This window comes from Mustela lutreola, chromosome 3, assembly GCF_030435805.1.
Source record: "Mustela lutreola isolate mMusLut2 chromosome 3, mMusLut2.pri, whole genome shotgun sequence".
Classification (NCBI taxonomy): Eukaryota; Metazoa; Chordata; class Mammalia; order Carnivora; family Mustelidae; genus Mustela; species Mustela lutreola.
In genome coordinates, this window is record NC_081292.1 from 192679397 (window position 1) to 192696349 (window position 16953).

At 41.3% G+C, this 16953-nt stretch overlaps 1 long non-coding RNA gene across 2 annotated transcripts in view; it reads left to right on the plus strand.

The window, feature by feature from the left end:
• The window catches only part of LOC131827522 (uncharacterized), a 39405-nt gene extending 27128 nt beyond the window's left edge, over positions 1 to 12277 (plus strand). The window contains exons 1-3 of one of the 2 annotated variants that reach the window (XR_009352043.1): positions 7546 to 7692; positions 8565 to 8738; positions 9323 to 12277. This is a non-coding gene — a long non-coding RNA (uncharacterized LOC131827522). Of the gene's footprint in view, positions 1 to 7545; positions 7693 to 8564; positions 8739 to 9322 lie in introns of those variants that run through there. The other variant, XR_009352042.1, reaches the window with a different exon arrangement.
• The last annotated feature ends 4676 nt before the right edge of the window (positions 12278 to 16953 follow it).

The window sequence follows — 16953 nt, forward strand, 5'->3', positions numbered from 1 at the left end:
TCTTCCCAGTTCAGAAGTAATGGAACAAAAAAGGTCTCAGTTATATTTTAGGTCTCACTTTCCTAAAATTTGAAGATTAGAAGAAAAATGCTGACCTGAAAAGTGCAGTTAAGTATTTTCTTAGTGCAAAATTATGTGACACTGGAATATGGCCCAATGTGTATTTTGGGGGTGGGCAACAATTCTCCTTGTCTGGGGCATATTTTGAGAGAGATGCAATATAACAGAAGTATGGAATGCAATATAACAGAAAATGGATTGTATTTGGAAATTGAAAACCATCCTTCCAGAAACCCAGGCCTCAATTATTTAAGACCAGGGGATGGGCTTTTTTTTCAGAATGATTATACTAGAAAAATTTATTATATTCAGAGGAAGTCCTGGTCCATAGGGAGGGGTGTATGCTAGTTTTACGTCTCCACAATAATCAGCATGTAATTGTCCTAGGGCTGAGCAGTTCACAAATGTTAATCTTTAACAATTGCTGACTGGGTGAGGGCATCTTGAATAGTATCACACGTGTGGGATATTTGTAGTCTCATCTCTTTGGAGTAGCAACAAGTTTAGTGTATCTCCTCTTTGTGGCCCGTCTCCATTGGATGATGAAGATTTGGTCCATGCACCTTAGTTTCTGTGTGTTACCTCTCACTGCCCTCTGGATGGAAAGAGCCTGAGATGACGATCCACCCAGAACCCTGGACAGGTAAAAGATTTGCAGGTTGGGCAGGATGAGTAAGAAGAATAGAAGATTGTTGGTTAGGATTTGGAGAATGAGAATATGATTTTAATCTCAGAATAAGCCCAGAGTTAGAGAATTATGTGTCCTTATTGTATAAGCTTGAAAGATGTGTCCAAGTCTTAACTCCTAGGACTGTGGATGTGTGAATATGAATATTTGACTGTGAATATGACTGTATTTGGTCACATATGACTGTATAAGGTCATTGTGGATGTAGTTATCCACAAAGGATCCACAAAATATTTCAAGATGAGATTTTCTGTATTTAGAGTGGGCCCTAGATTCAGTGAGTAGTGTCCATGTGAGAGAAGTAAGGATGAGATTTAATACACAGAGACCCAAGGGATGAAGGCCGTGTGAATGCAGAAGCAGAGATTGGTGATATGCTGCTTTAAGTCAAGCAGCAACTGGAGCCAACAGAAGATGGAAGAGTCCCAAGGAACCTTTGAAGAGAGCCTGGCCCTGCTGACATCTTAATTTCAGAAATCCCCAGAAAAAGCATCCATAATTTCAGAAATTGTGAGAGAATATATTTTTTTCTTTTAAGCCACCAACTTTGTGGTAAATTGTATAGTAGGCCTGGAGAGCTAATAAACTCATGAAAACACTGCTAGTCTAGAGACTCTAATTACAACCTCACGCCACTGGGTGAAAAGCCCGAAGAGGGAGCTATGGCAATCCTGGGTTGACTGATCCTGACTCTAGAAGGAAAATGGGATCATGGCTACAAGGGAGTCAAGAACGAGGAAGACACCCAGCGGTAAAAGTTAAAGACTTAATCATCCTGTACAAATAGGGCCACAAATAAGGCCATCCTGTGCTCCCTCAGGAGGAAGACTCTGGGTCGCTCCATAAAGTCGAGAATCCCTAGTTGAGATTCTGGCTAAAAGCAAAGCTACCTTAGAATAAGTGGGGAGTGTCATAAATACCTACTATGGACTCATGACCAGCTGGAGTATTTTTGATTTGGTTAGACATATATTTTTATACTTGAATTTTCTTCCTCTTTCCCACTTTTATCTTTCTGTTTCTTCTGTTATGTTTATGGGGTATGTTGGTGGGAGTTAGCTGAATACTTTGATTTAGAGGTGACAAAGTCTAAGGAAAAGATCATGATAGAACTAATATAAGAATGGACACTCTGACACCTTACACTTGAAGCTGGGTCCAGGGCCCAATGAGACTTTGGGTGTTGGATGCCTTCCCTGTCCCATTTTGGGCAGAAGGTAGACATTTTATTGATTATATGAGGGATAGTTACATTGTGTTAAGTAGTCATATTTTTTTTTTAAAGATTTTATTTATTTATTTGACAGAGAGAAATCACAAGTAGATGGAGAGGCAGGCAGAGAGAGAGAGAGGGAAGCAGGCTCCCTGCTGAGCAGAGAGCCCGATGCGGGGCTCGATCCCAGGACCCTGAGATCATGACCTGAGCCGAAGGCAGCGGCTTAACCCACTGAGCCACCCAGGCGCCCCAGTAGTCATATTTTTAAGGATTTTATGTATTTATTTATTTAGGGAGGAGGAACAGAGGGGGACGGAAGAGAAGGGGGAAAGAATCTCAAGCAGATTCCCTGATGAGTGCAGAGCTGAAGTGGGACTGGATCACACAACTCTGAGATTATGACCTGAGCAGAAACTAAGAGTAGGACACTTAATGGACTAAGCCACCCAAGCAGTCATATTTTTATACAGCAGATGCATGGGGAGAAGGATGTATGTTGGTGTCGAACAGCTAAAGAAGTGGACTTTTTCAGGTGTTTCGACACCCAGAATCTCAAGTTTTTGTTTCTGTGTGGGAGTTTCATTACTTTATGAGTCTTTGAGGAAGCAGAGTCTGCTTTTTACTGTAGAAGCCAAGCACTTTCCCAGCCTCCCATGCAGGTAGGACAAAGGCAGATGACTTGGACTCCACCAGTCAGGCTTATGTACCCAGAGCTGGAACTAGAGCTAGAAGGTATGAAGAAACAGGGGCCCAGAGGACACCTGGTGGCAACAGCTCCCTCCCTTCTCCATCCAGTTCTGAGGGGGCAACACAGCAGGGTTCTATATGCTGTTGTCAGTGTCTTGTGTTGGTGGCTTTGGAGATAATAAGCTGTAATGTTGATGTGTAGTGGTGTCTTCTCAGGGCTAGATCTGCAGCCTGAGTTCTTGGCTGCACCCCCACGCCAAGGCTGGGTGTCTGATCCCTCTGTCTGTGAGCCGCCAAATATTTTATTAATAAGATAATATTAATTATTATCTTTTAAAATTTTAATTAATTATTATCTTTTCTCTTTAAATAAGCCAAAATTGTTTTCCCTGCTTATGGTATTCTGATATGGTATTCCAATTAGGGTTTTTATTGTCTTTAAAAAATACATTTTTGTTTGATACAAACCAAAGTGTATAAAATGTAAGTGAAACAAAATAATATGCATCCAAAGTAAGACCAAGAGCATTACCCTCTTCCCCAGAAGATAAACACTATCTGAAATTTTGTCTTTATTGCCCTGTTGCTTCTTCAGAAAACAGTTCTATCACCTAACTATATGTCTAAATAATATAATCTTTACTTCTGCTTATCTTTGAGATTTATCAAAATAGCACCTTTTTTTCTTTTTAACTCAACACTAGTTCAAACATGTAGATAGTAAGGGAATGATATTAATGACTTCTACTTTTTGACTTTCAAATTCTTTATCATATATTGAGGTTGAATATTTTATTTATTTCAAATTCTCCACTAGAAATCTCCACTTAGAAAATCCAACAGACCTAAAGAAGGATGACATATTCCAGGAATACCTCATGCTGTTTTTTCGTGGGCAGCAAGGAAGAACAGATGCAGGGAACCATGAGGTCATGCAGGTTTCTAGAGGGACTGTGACTGGCTAGGGGGAGCCAAAGTCTTAGAGCTGGTGCATTCTGGGAGAGCATGTGGATGGAGAAGGGTAACAGTGACAGAGTATTTTATCAGCAAAGAAGGATGAGAGACAAAGAAGCCTTGCACGGTTCCTAGGTATCAGACAGTGTGTGCATGTGTGTGTGTGTGTGTATATGCACGCGTGTGGGGAGGTGTGAGAGAGCAAACGGCTTTGGAGAAATAATAGGTTGTATAATATCTGAAAAGAAGAGGAAAGGGGATTTTGAAGAATTTCTGTGAGTCATAAATTTAATTTCCTTTAGTACTCTTCAAAACATGAAAACAAAGTTTGGATTGCCCTTTTAATTTTTTAATGGGTTCCATTTTTGAGAACAATCTTAGATTTATATTAAAACTGAGACCAAGTACCCACTTTCCCCTATTACTAACATATATCAGTATGGTATCTCTGTTACAAATAGTGAGCCAATATTGATACATTGTTATTAACTAAAGTCCATGGTTTATTCAGATTTCCTTCATTTTTATCCAATTCTCTGTTCCAGGATCTCAGCCAGGATCTCTCATTACATTTACTGGTCATGTCTCCTCAGACTCCTTTTGGTGATGGCGGTTTCTCAGCCTTTTCTCATTTTTAGTGACCTTGCCAGTTTTGAGGAGTCCTGGACAGGTATTTTGTAGGATGTCTCAATTGGAATTTGTCTGATATTTTTCTTATGATTGGATAGGATTACAGGTTTTGAGGAAGATGACCACAGAGGTAAAGTGCTATTTTCATTATATGGTATCAAGAGTACATACTATCAATGGATTGCCTTTTAAAGCCATTTTATTTCTTAGACTTCATTGTTGTTGTTTTTAAAGATTTATTTATTTGAGAGAAAGAGAGAGAGCGAGCATGAGTTTGGGAAGGGGCAGAGGGAGAGAGACTCAAGCAAACCCCCTGCTGAGTGTGGAGCCCTAGGCAGGGCTCAATCTCACAACGCATGAGATCATGACCTGTGCTGAAATCGTGAGTTGGATGCTTAACTGACTGAGCCACCCACGTGCCCCTGTTGTTGTTTTTAGTGCAACTTCATTTAATAGCTGAGTTGAGGGACCGTGGAGTTTATTTTGGTTGCAACTGAACATAGAAGAAACACCTGCTTATTAAAAGAAACCAAGAATTACAGGAATATTGTATATGGCCTCTAACAAAAACTCTCATAGTACATAAGCTTCCATTGAGCATTTACATTGCATCACCACCTCCCCTCTCCGTAGCTCTCTCTCCTTCCCCGGAACCCTGCGCTCCAGTGGGAGAGAAAGATCTTGGGCTCTTGCTCTTGGCTGGTGCCTATTTGGTGTGTGTCATTTTCACCTAGGATAAAGTATTAGGAAGAAGTGACCTTAGAGCTGACTTTTCCTTTTTGCCCACAAAGGTTCCCTGTTCCCTACTCAAATCTATCTTGACTGCATAGAAGGTAAGGGACAGAGATTTTTGTGTTTTTTGTTTGTTTGTCTATTTATTTTCGGAACACCTTTTGCTCTCTCTTTACGGAAACCTGGAGATCTCAGTTTGTATATACCTTTGGGTAGAAGATTCCACCGTACAGAATGCTGGATTGGACACACTAATGTCATATAGATAGCATGTATGCTTTGTTAGTTTGGAAAGTGCTCTTGCATATGTAAAGTTTTGATTCCCATGATAAATTTGTGAGCTAGGTAAACCATGTATTTATTGTGTTGGTCTTATAGGAAATAGAGGGAAAAGGAGTCTAAACAATTTGCTCAAGATGACACAAGTAAATCCTGAGGACAGAACTCTATATGAGGTCTGCTGGCTGCAAGTTACTGCCTCAATGTTTGGTTTGTTTGGGCTACTCCAACAATGCACCTGGGTGGCTTAATCACAGGCATTGATTGTTCACACTTCCAGAAGCCAGAATGTGCAAGATCAAGATGCCAGCAAGGCCACACGCCCTCTAAAGGTGCCAAGGAAGGATCTGTTCCAGGTCTTTCTCCCAGCTTCTGGAAATTTCTTGGCTTGTGGTGGGCAGAACTCCAGGCTTCACATGGCATTCTTCGTGTGCGTGTGTGTGTGTATGTGTGTGTGTGTGTGAGTATGAGTGTCTGTGTCTTGTGTTCCTCACTGTAACTGTTAAGCCACACCACCTCTCTCATAACCCCTCATTTTTTTTAATAGCACCTTACCGCTTAGTTTCTCTCAGAGGTCTGGCATAGAATGTGGAGGCATCTCTCATTTCGGGGTCTCAAGATGGTCTCTCCTGGGAGTGGGGAGAGGCTCTTGGCAGCCAGTGCCCTGCAAAAGGTGCAGGTGTTCTGGATGGCCCTGCTGACGGACTTCCTTTTAAAATGCCAGAGCCATTAAGTACAGTGAATTTGTTCTCCTGGAGAAGAGTGGGTTGCAGTTAGCAGGAGTAAAAGGCATGCCACTTACTGCTCTAAAAAGGTGTTTAGCAGCTACAAATAACCCCCTGGATTAATGGAATCAACAGTCTTTAGGTCTCCAGATGCACAGGGGCCATTTATCCGACATGCATTCATTTAGTCAACAAGCCGTGGTGCCGGTTCGGATTGAGCTGATCCCGAATCGAGACTGCTGTCCTTCCTCTTAAGGCTTTCTTCAATAATTATTCTGTTATTGACACATCACTGACCCAGGCATGACTAATGGTTTAGTATTACTGAGAGATGCAGCTAAAGGTCACCTCGGGTGGGGGTGGGGGTGGGGGGTCTGAGCTGACATTTCCATGGCACCACGGTGGAGCAAATGGAGATTTTAAGGGGCAGACCCCGCTCAGTCTTTACAGCCGACTTGAGTGCCATTACAATGCTGCATAATCAAATTTTTCCCTTTTCTGAAATCTTCGTTCCGCTTATTAATTAAGTGAAATGACACAAGAGGGTGAGTGCTTGTGGTCTGCGGCACACTTAGGTGTATTGTTAGGGCAGCAGCACAGGGTTGATTACAGTCCCTGCGAACAGTAGCAGGTTACTTATTGGGTAATAAGACAGACCCAGGAGTGTCTTTGTAAGAGTTGAAAGAGGAATTTTCAGATAAAGGAGAAAAAAATGTTTTTAATGAAATTTAGAAAATGGGGTCAGAGAATAATTTATGGACTAGATCTTGCCCTCCAGCATCTGCAGAGATAGAAAGAAGACAGGATGGGGGGTGGTTGGAGAATACAGAGCTTCAGGAAGTTTCTCATTGCCTACATCTCCCTGTTTCCTGTCCATCTGTTACCCCATGTCAGTGGATTGTTTATATTTCTAGGTGAGGTTTGCCATCGTCTCTTTAAGATGCCTTTCTCATATAAATACTGGAGGGCCCGCCTGTAAAAGACAATGGTTGGTTACTTGCACCATTGTCAGTTTTCTTAGATGAGCCCTTGTTTCTTAGATGAGTGTTGCCTCACAGAGACTTCAGGGAGGCAACGAGTATAAAACTCATTGTGTTTTGTGCCCAAAGACAGGCTGGAAACATTACTGTGATCAGTCATCAGAGATCAGTGCCTCACCCATTAAAATGATGCCACAAATGTTTCCTGAATGAATAGAGGAACCCCAAAAAGGTCCATTCTGTGGACTCACTGCAGTGGACCTGGAGATCCGTTCTCAGGACTGAAGATCCTACACCCCCAGCGACGAGCGTGCTGCAGGCAGCTGCCCTCAGTTCTCAGTCCCTTCTGGGTTGTCCCAGATGTGGTGACAAGCCTTGGACGAGGTCAAGCCCCTTTCTGGGGAGCTGCATTTAATGCCCCGTGCTGAAGGGATAGTGGGGGCCCTCTCCATCAGCGGGGGCAACATTGAGGGATCAGGCCATCTTCCAAATTTCCCAGAAGTTTGGCTGAGCTGTCCAATGAAGCTGCACCATAGTCCAATTTCTCCCTCTGCCCAATTTTACGACCTTTCCATCTCTTCCACAGGTGTTGGATCCCAAGAGCACACCCTAAGAATGTCCTGTATACTCATCTCTGTCTCAGAGTTGGCTTCTTGGGCAATCCAAGCTGTAATATTGATGAAATTGTGTGGGTGTCATGTGTTCTGTCCCAAATATGGAAGAGATTTGGGGACTGACTGGGTAGGTTGAAAAGACAATGTGCTACTCATTGATTGAGGCGAGAACTCTTCTTTGTGTCTAGAACCTTTATGTGGAATTTACAGGCTGGGGCAGAGCAAATTTTGCCAGCAGCTGCACCCCACCCCACTTCCTTGCTTTGCTCTGGTATCTAATGGCTGCAGTCGTCTTAGAACCAAACTCTTTGATCCTCTCCCCTTTAAGGCTGGACCGTGCTGGGACTGGTTTACTGGAAATGTGACTATATGACACAGCAGACATTCATGAAAAATGGGCACATGAAGTTAATAGCATTTCCTCCTTGACTTATTGCATTTTCAGGAGAATATTGAAGCTATTAAAATGTACATTTGGGAAACAGGCTGTGATGCCATCTGCATATTTTTGTGACCCCCCCCCCCTTTTTTTAAGATTTTATTTATTTATTTGACAGAGATCACAAGTAGGCAGAGAGACAGGCAGAGAGGGGCGGGGAGCAGGCTCCCCGCTGAGCAGAGAGCCCCATGTAGGGCTTGATCCCAGAACCTAGAGATCATGACCTGAGCTGAAGGCAGAGGCTTTACCCACTGAGCCACCCAGGTGCCCCTGTGACCCTTGTTTAAAGGGTTTCATATGGTCCTCTGAAAAATGAAGTTGGGGGTGCCTGGTTGGCACAGTTGGTTAAGTGTCTGACTTTTGGTTTTAGCTCAGGTCATGGTCTTGGTGTCATGAGATCGGGTCCTGTGTCAGGGTCCATGCTGAGTGTGGAGTCTGCTTGGGATTCTGGCCCCCCCACTCGTGCGTGCTCTCTCTCCAATAAATAAATCTTTAAAAGAGAAGTGAAAGGAAAAATTCTGGCAGTGCCTTCTATTTATTTTCTTCCTTTCTTTTTCTAGGGCAGACGATTTCATGCAGCCCTTTCATGCATTCTGGATCACCTATGTTTATTTGCTCCTGCCATTCGCGTGGCTCTATTGTTAAGAGAAGAGAATATGAGAGAAGAAAAGTTATGCTCCTTAGAGGCTTTTCCAATTAACTGTTTGAAGAGTCTTTGAAAAAAATGCCTAAGTGTGAGGTTATTTGTATTCCTAATTTCATTTTTATGTTACACGTACTTTTAAGTGTAATTTACTATGGCTTAACACTTGTATTCTTTTAGGGGCATTACAAAGAGCATTGCACATTTATTACAGCCCTTTAAATGGCTGTGTTTTATTTCCATATTCTTTTAAATGGTTATTGAGTAGATTTGGTGCTCTTCCTGTAGTTAAAGTGCATTTTTTTATTGTACATAAATGGTAAATAATTGATACCTGCCATATGCTTCTCTCCCCCTTTCTGAGTTCCCATTCCCCTTCCCCTCCTCATTCTCTTCCCTTCCTTGTTGCTATTGGTTTCTGCCCTGATCTTGCTCTCTATCCTTTCCTCCTCTCTCTCTGCAGGTCTCCCTTGCTTTCAACACCATTTTCTTTGCCTCTCAATGTGCTCATTTGAGAGGGGTTTTTATATGGATTCTTGAGACCATTGCATTACTCAGTGGGGGTGGAAGAGGGGGCTAAGGGCATACAGCTTTTTATTAGGTGATGCCTGGATCGAGAATTTTAAACAAGAGAGCAGTTTCAGAGAATGGTGCCTGAATTTTCTTTTTCTTCAGATTGCTGAATTGAGACTGGGCGAATTCTTGCTCGTTGCCCCCGCTTCTTTGACTCACCAGTGACAACCTCTAGAAGCTTCGAATTAAGGAAGATGTACCAAGTGTCTGAGACCATTCTTAGCAGGCAAAACTTCTCAAGCTGAACAATTTTAAAGGGTCTCATTAGAGAATGAGAAGATAACTAGTGCAAGAGGAAATTTAAAGAATGTTCAGTTGGATGAGCTTGTTTGGGGAGGGGGGAATTCCTACTATATTAAAGCCACAGAACTATAGAAATTTTGGATTTCTTTGCTTTTAAATCTCCAGAAGGCAAAAATCAAAACCCAGTTATAGATGTTACAGCCCACAAATACTAGAATAGTTTTCTTTTTTTCAAATTTTAAAAAAGGATTTGAAAATTCATATGGAAATACAAGGAACCCAGAATAATCAAAACAGTCTCGAAAAAGAAGAGCAAAGTTGGAGGACTTGTGCTTCTCAATTGCAAAATTTACTAAAAAGCACCAGTAATCAGGCCAGTGCGGTCCCAGGAGAAGAACTAACATATTGACCAATGGACCAAAAATGAGAGTCCAGAAGTAAACCTACAGATCTGTGGCCAGCTGATATATGATTAAAGTGCCAAGATCATTTAATGGAGAAAAAATAGACTTTTCAACAAATGGTGCTGGTACACGCAAAGAAGTGAGGTTGGATCTCTACCTTACACTGTATACAAAATTAACCAAAAATGGATCAAAAGCCTAAATGTAAAAGCTAAAACAATAAGCCTCTTAGAAGAAGACATGGAGTCTTTGTGACCTTGGATTTGGCAATGGATTTTTAGAAAAGACACTGAAAACACAAACAACAAAAGAAAAAATAGATAAATTGGACTTCTCTAACACTGAAAACTTATTTTTCAAAGTACACTATTGAGAAAGTGAAAAGGCAACCCACAGAATGGGAGAAAATATTTCCAAATCATAGATTTGATGAGAGACTTGTATGTAGAATACATCAAGAATTCTGGCAATTCAGTACGAGGTAAGTCAGATTTAAAAACGGGCCAAAGACATGAGTAGACATCCTTCTAAAGAAGAGAACTGAAAGACCAAAAACTGTAAGAAAAAATGCTAAACATCATTAGCTATCAGGGAAATGCAAATCAACACCAGAATGAGATATTATGTCACACTCTCTATAATAAAAAAGAGACAATAACCAGTATCATCGGGATGTGGATAAATTGGGACCCTCATACATCGTAATGTGAGGTGTTGCAGTCATTTTGGAAAACAGTATCTACTGGTTCCTCAAAGGATAGAACACAGAGATATCATATACAGTAGAGCCCAGCAATTTCACTCATAGACACACACTCAGAAGTGAAAACATACGTCCACACAAAAACTTGCACATGAAATGGTCATAGAAACATTACCTATAATAATTAAAAGGTAGAAATAAACTAAATGTCCATCAACTGATGAATGGATGAATAAAATGTGTTACGTTCATATAATGGAAAGTTATTTGGCCATAAAAAGGAATGAAGTACTGACAGATGCTATAGGATGGATGAACTCTGAAAACATTATATTAAGAAAAGAAGAAAAGAAGCCCATCATAAAAGTCTGCATAATATATGATTTCATTTTTATGAAATATCAAGGATATCAGAAAGTAGAGACAGGAAGTAGATCAGTGATTGTCTAATGCCCTTGACAGGGACCCCGGGGCGTGATAGCTAAAGGATATGGGGTTTCTTTTTGGGGTGATAAAATGTTCGGAGATTGTGGTGATAATCATACATAACTCTGAATATAGTAAAAACTATGGAGTTGTATACTTTAAATGTCTGAATTGTGTGGCATGTGACTATAGCTCAGTATATTATAGCTACTCACAAAAATTAGAATCTCCAATAATTAAAAAAGAGTTGGAGAATTTTCAAGTTGTGGAAGGTGACTGTTCTCCAAAGGCAAAGTTGCCACCTCCTTGAATAATAACTTCTAAAACTCGATTGCTGTAAGTAAGCAATTATTCCTGTTTTACAGATGCAACAATTGAGATTCAGAGGGTTAAATGACTAGCCCAAGGTCATCCGGACAATTCATGGTAGAGATGGTGAGCCAAGATGCCCATCATAGGCTCTTAGTGCAGAGTTCTGTCCTATCACTCTCCCCAGAGAGTACCGTTCCGAGTCCCTTGGAAGCACCAGAAATAGGAAACAAAACTGCCCTTGCTTATTTTCTTATATTGTTGCTCTGAACTGACCTAAACCAATTTTTAACGCACAGCTCTGAAGTCCTGTTGGTAGATGACAGAAGCTGTGGAGATATTTGAGACGAGTGAGAGTGAGAGTTAATTCCTCCCTTGCAGGCTTTCTACTGGGTTATAATGGAAGCAGATCTCAAGAAAATTCTGGCCCCACAAGGAAGGTTTATCAGTCGCATGAGCAGGCAGGCATACAATAGCTCAAATGACCTGCTCTGCAAACACAGTGACACCCCAGGCCTCTGTCCTTTTAGTTGTGTCTGTCCCCACCTGTGTGGAAGGTCTGCTTCAGGTGGCCATGGCAATAGTCCAGAGGCAGGATTCTGTTCTCCTACAGTTCAGGCAACTGGAAATCCTCTGGCCGGTAGCTGGACCTGGGGCTGTTCCGAGGTCAAGCCCCAGCCCCATCTCAAAACTATAGGTTGCCGCTCTAGCTGGATTCTGATACTCTTTACACAAGGATGGGGAGACAATTAAATGTTTTAGCCAAGCTGTACTTCTTGAATACATTTAATTTCACCAATAAAACCTCACATTCCACTTCTGAAAAATGATGTATTTAAAGAGTAGTGTTGTAAATATGTGGAAGGTTTTGTAATATACTAACTAAAAAACTATTAACTCAGTTAATGGCTTTAAATAAAGTCATTTTAAAGATTTCTAAAATTCATTATGCTACCTTGCATACCGATTGAGATAGAGCACTTTAAATAAAGATATTTTTTATTTATTTTGTTTTAAATTTTATTTTATTTTTTCAGTGTTCCAAGATTCATTGTTTAGGCACCACACCCAGTGCTCCATGCAATCCGTGCCCTCCTTAATACCCACCACCAGGCTTACCCAACCTCCCACCCCCCTCCACTCCCAAATCATCAGTTTGTTTCTCAGAGTCCACAGTCTCTCATGGTTCCTCTCCCACCCCGGTTTCCCACAACTCACTCCTCTGTCCATCGCCCCATGTCCTCTGTGTTATTCCTTATGTTCCACAAGTAAGTGAAACCATATGATAATTGACTCTCTCTGCTTGACTTATTTCACTCAGCATAATCTCCTCCAATCCTGTCCATGTTGATACAAAAGTTGGATATTCATCCTTTCTGACGGAGGCATAATACTCCATTGTATATGTGGACCATATCTTTTCTAGCCATTCATCCGTTGAAGGGCATCTGGGTTATTTCCACAGTTTGGTGACTGTGTCTATTGCTGCTATGAACATTGGGGTACAGATGGCCCTTCTTTTCACTACATCTGTATCTTTGGGGTAAATACCCAGTAGTGCAATGGCAGGGTCATAGGGTAGCTCTATTTTTAATTTCTTGAGGAATCTCCACATTGCTTTCCAATGTGGCTCCACTGACTTGCATTCCCACCAATGGGGCAAGAAATTGATTATTTATTATTTGAGAGAGGGAGAGAGAGAGACAGTGAAAGAACAAGTGGGAGGAAGGGCAGAAGGAGAAGCAGACTCCCTGTGGAGAAGGGAACCCAATGCGGGGCTTGATCTCAGAGCCCTGGGATCATGACTTGAGCCAGAGTTGGATGCTTAACCAACTGAGCCACCCAGTGTCCCAGAAAGGGGTGTCCCAGAAAGAAGGTGCTTCTACAGAGGTCCTTTCAGATATGATGCTAACTGAGCACTCCAAGTGTGTGGATAAGACCACTGATAGCTCCTAGAGTGGAAAATTAAACTAAGCAGCACATGCAGAGTATCTCACAGCCAAGGCTGAAATATTTCAAATCAAGTTACAATTATTAAATAAATATGCAACCAAACCAAGCAAGATACCAGGACTGTCAGTTGCATTACATATTTTAATTACATATTGTGATGCTTACATCCTCAGGCTTGTAAGCAAGTGATACAATTTTTCAAATTGAATAGAGAGAAAATGGGTAGAAGAGAAAGACATAGAGAATAATCAGAAACAAAGATACAGAGACAGAAATAAAAACTGAGGAAGAAACAGAATGGTAGATTCACAATTCAGAGACCCAGAGAGGGACATAAGAGAGAACCAGAGACCGAGAGCCAACATGTTCACACATCCTCGGGTTGTTCATATTTAATTTCCATGTGGTTCCATCAAAGACATCCTTTCTACTGACCAAGAATAGCAGGTCTGTCTCATTAAAACTATCCCCAGTCTGGTTGGAGGGATGAATTGAGGTCAGCAGAAATACCTTCTGAGAATCACCATGTTCATTGCAGCATTATTTATAATAGTCAAGATGTGGAAATAACCTGTGTCCATTTGTAGAAGAATGGATGAAGAAAATGTGCCCTATGCATACATCTGTGTGTGTATATAGTTGTCTATACATTGAGCCATAAAAAGAAGGACATCCTGCCATTTGAGACAACACGGATGGCTTGAAGATGTTATGCTAAGTGAAATAAGTTAGACAGAGAAAGACGAATACTGTATGATCTTACCCCTATGGGGAATAGAGTGGTGGTTGCCAGAGACAAGGGCTGGGGGAAGAGGGCATTGGGGGAAGGTGGTCAAAAGGGACAAATTTCCAGTTATAAGATAAATAAGTTCTGCGGATCTAAGGTACAGCATGGTGATGAAAGTTAAAAATAACTTTATCATATTTTTGAAAGTTGCTAAGAGAGTAGATCTTAAGAGTTATTGTCACAAGAAGAAAAAATTGTAACTATGTGAGGCAATGGATGGTAACTAATTGTGATAATCATTTTGTAATATATACATGTATCCAATCATCATGTTGTACATCTAAAAACAATACAGTGTTGTATGTCAATTATATTTCGTTAAAACCAGAGAAAAAGAGAACTATTGCCTGATAAAATAAACCTGAGTCTGGTAGGTGGCTAGTGTTAGGGACATGGAAGGGATGCTTCCTTGGGCAGGCTGGTCGAGCTGCAGCCCACATCGGTGGGCATAAATCCAGCAGGTACTTCCGCAAAGGTCGGTGTGTGGTTGACTGTGGGCAATGGCATGGATTTGGAAAAGACTCTCCATATCTCATTGTTACTACTTATTGCCGGCCATGGCCTTGCCACTTAAGGTCATGTGATATTGGGCAAATGAGTCAATCTTTCTGGACCTCACACCTTCATAAAATAAGGTGTATCAAGGAAATACACAAATACATGAAGACTTCTGTAAGGACTTCTTTCTTTTCTTTTTTTCCTCTATTTCTTCCTTAATTTGCTTTTTATTTTTTTCATTAGAAGTTTCTTAAAAATGCCTTTGGGCTCTGGGAGAGGTATATAAAGAGAGTTTTTTTCTCAAATACCCATCAAAATGTTCATAAGGGAGGAGGGAGATAAACATCAGCCCCCCGAGATCTGGGGAAAAAGCTGGAAGATCTTGCCTTGAGCTCAAAATTTATTTGCAGTTTTAAGATTTATTTTAAAAGTCCATGAATTTTACATTTTACTCCAAGTTTGCATCTACCCTACTTTGTAATGCTCTAAAATAATGGCATTTCCTCTATTACTGGCATTCCAGGAAAATGTACCATGTTTATCCTGTGGCTTCTTGTTCTCCCGGCATGTCATCGTATATTCCTTAGAGTCTGTAATCCCTGGCTTGAACAGGGTGGCCTTAAGTATCAGCTAACACTTGGCAAGTAGAGCTACAAAAGAAATGGGACATCCAAAGATGACACCGGTTTTGTTGTGAGCCCACGGGGTCAGTTGTTCATATCCAGGCTTCTCTAAATTGCTAGCTGGAAACCCTGCTGATTTAATGCTCAGACTAAAGTACAAAGATAAGAGGAGAAATGGGTTAGAGAAACAATTTAGGGGTTTTCTGAGGTTCTCAGCCTCCTGAAAATTTGGCTTAGATTTGAGGTCTTCTTGGCCATGTAAGGAGTCCTGACGGATTCTAGTCCTCTCGAAGAGGATCTTTATCAAAGTCAATCATCCTGGGCCCCCTCAAGGGAGGTGAGAACTTGAAATGGTACTTGAAACCCAAGTAGTCCCCAAGTAGTAATTATAGTTTTGGGGTCCCTGAAGTCCTCAAGGTCCTCGTGGCTCCAAGGTATAAGTGATGTTTAGGATAGTCATGCCAGTGAGAAGGCATCATCTCACAAGATCCCGTTGTCACAGAAAGGTGCTCAGGGTTCAATGAGCCTTGGAAGAGGATCTTTTCAAAGTAACCATTTGGCAAGTTGTCTTACACCACACAGATTGTCTCAATCATTACTAACAGACGCATCTGCAGCAAAAGGCAATTTTGCAAGCCCAGGCAGAAAAGAACTCGTGTTCTCCTGAAATCTTTCCCTTGGCTCATATTAAAACTAGCCAGGAGAAGAGACATCGCAAAGTTTATTAGGGACAGTTCCCTGGGGAGGAAAATAATGGGGATAATGAGACAAATATTGTTAAGGCATCCTGGGACTTCGGAAATAAGCAGACTCTGGTCCGTTGCAATAGCTGGTGCAGAAATGACTTTGTTATACATAAGTTTACAAAATGTGTTCTGTTCTTGTACTCCAAATACATTTGAAATTTCCTAAAGGGGCTGTAGTCACTTTTAAAAGTATCATCACCATGAGGAGCCAACTGAATGGCAATCAAGACTGCCTTGCTGATGTACATAGGGTGATACTATAACTTTCTTTTGGGTTGAGAGTCAGGCTTCAGAAATAGCCAGAACGAACAATGTAGGTGTTTGGAACTGGAACAGCCTGCCAGGGTAGGAATATGGAGAGACAACGAGGGAAGCTCCCATTTAATCTCCAAGCTTGGTTTTGTTTAAGAAGTAAGGATGCAGGCTTGGGGAAAAGGTGTTGGGTCAGCTATCCTGTCTGGGATGTTTGGGAGCTGTGCCTAGTGTAGTCTAATTTTAATCAAGAAGGAAGCAGATGGAGTGCACGTATGTATATGTATGTGTGTGTGTGTGTGTGTGTGTGTGTGTGTGTGTGTTAGAGAGAGAGAGAGTGGGAGAGAGAGACTGACTTTCTGGTTAAGATGAGATAAACCATCCATTCAATGGCCTAAAAGCCATTGATTGACATGGTAGCTCCAGGTAAGTGCTACCAGAACTCCTCAAGTCACAATACGGTTCACATATGCAAAAATGAACATTTATTGATACCAAATCACATTAGAGAGCCTTACGTAGCATATCTCTCCTATGACATTGTGGGTAGCCGTGACCCCACACATATAACGGGAAGGTGCAGGAGGGTGCGGCTCGAGAGGCCCCTCTATGTACTACTTCCAAATATATTGATCATCTTCCTATAGGCCTGCTCTTGGCATTTTACGAAGTTGAATAAATCTGAACACAAGCTGCATGGGAGGAACTTCTGGTCTGTTGTGAAAACTCCATGTAGAGGCATTATATAGTGGTTAGAAGCTTAGAGAAAGACACTCTAATGTATGGTTA